Below are 316 nucleotides of genomic sequence, written 5' to 3'. Positions count from 1 at the left end.
CCGGGGGTTGGGGACCACTGCCCTACAAGACCTGTGTGTTGGTGATTCAGAGGAATGCATGTTTCTCATTTCCCCACAGATCCAAATCTGCTGAAGACCAAAACACAACCTGCACATTAAAATGTGTGCTGCTGTTTACCTAATCACATAAATATAATGTTTCAAAATAAATGACTAATAACACTTAAAAAATGTGATGGAAAAGTTTTTCCCTCTGGCAAAGTTTATTCCTGTAAGGATCGCTCGACACAATAATGAGCGAGCAGTAAGAACAGACCCAGGCGGCTGGCTTCGGTGCAATAGGTGGATTTATTTA

The sequence above is a fragment of the Monopterus albus genome, unplaced genomic scaffold (genome assembly GCF_001952655.1).
Source record: "Monopterus albus unplaced genomic scaffold, M_albus_1.0 scaffold307.1, whole genome shotgun sequence".
NCBI classification, from domain to species: Eukaryota; Metazoa; Chordata; class Actinopteri; order Synbranchiformes; family Synbranchidae; genus Monopterus; species Monopterus albus.
This window is presented reverse-complemented; position numbering follows the sequence as displayed.